This window comes from Cynara cardunculus, assembly GCF_001531365.2.
Source record: "Cynara cardunculus var. scolymus isolate 2C chromosome LG 17, CcrdV1, whole genome shotgun sequence".
In the NCBI taxonomy this organism is placed as follows: Eukaryota; Viridiplantae; Streptophyta; class Magnoliopsida; order Asterales; family Asteraceae; genus Cynara; species Cynara cardunculus.
The window spans coordinates 36,681,342-36,682,506 of record NC_037544.1 but is presented as its reverse complement, the minus strand read 5'-3'; positions in this window follow the sequence as shown (position 1 = coordinate 36,682,506).

Genomic DNA, 1,165 nt, shown 5'->3' with positions numbered 1-1,165 from the left:
TTCATTGTTTTATCAGTATTTAATTCGCATAGAAAACACGTTAATAAAAATTTCCGGTATCGATCAAGCTAATATGGATAAGCAATGGAAAATAAATCGACAACAGTGAGAAGATTAAAATGGTTTATGATGACAATCGGAGTTCAAGGCCGGGAATTGAAAAAATTAACCAAAGCGAATGTCTTGATAATATATTTTTTTAGATTTGTTTTAATCGAAATTATGTTCATTACGATGTGTTGTGTTTTTATAATTCATCTTGTATTGATAGTTTTTTTCTTTAATTATTAAAATACGTACCTAATTCACATGTTCAAATGGAAGTACATGCACGACCCATTTTCGTATTGTCATATTACCGACTTTTATGAATCATGAACTATTGTGTTCATGTTACTTCTACCATATGAACACAAGTGTTATTTCTTAAGCTTGATACCAAATCTTTATATTTGTGTAAGTGTTTGCACCCGGTGTTCATAGCGTTGGGATTATGTGTTCATATATTTTATACGATATGAACAAGGGTGAACACGATATGAACAAGAGGTGAACATGATATGAACAAGGGGTGAACCTTAAACGGTGTGGATGCAATGCATGTATAAAAATCCAATTGACAAATGATCGCTTCTGAATGTGTTTATAATGAAGAAACTTGTTCACAAGTTGTTCATATCGTGTTCATATATGTTTTTTTTTTCTTTCGTGTAGCAGTTATTCTTATTATGTTCATATTGTGTTCATAAATGTTATGCAGTCCAAGTACATATATATGTCAAATTTTTGTTCGTATTTGACACAATGGTTAATATATTTATAGTTGTGTTCATATGGTTCTTACATTAACAAAAATAAATTAACAAAAAAATCATAGAATTTTTTATTTTGTAACTCCCAATAAAAAAAAATAAGTTTTTATCATAATTAATCACAACCGTTTATTGAAAAATTGGATGATCAAGATCGGTTAACAAAGTTAACACAAAAACTTTGGTTAACATTTGAACTTGACCCTATATATATATGTATATATATAGGGAAAGGTTCAAACGAGAACCCCTGTGATTTACGAGAATGCGAGAACAACYCAAYAACCAYRTAYTGTGATAAAAAATAAAATTAAAAGATTTTTAAAACTAAAATTGAAATTTAAAAAGATTCA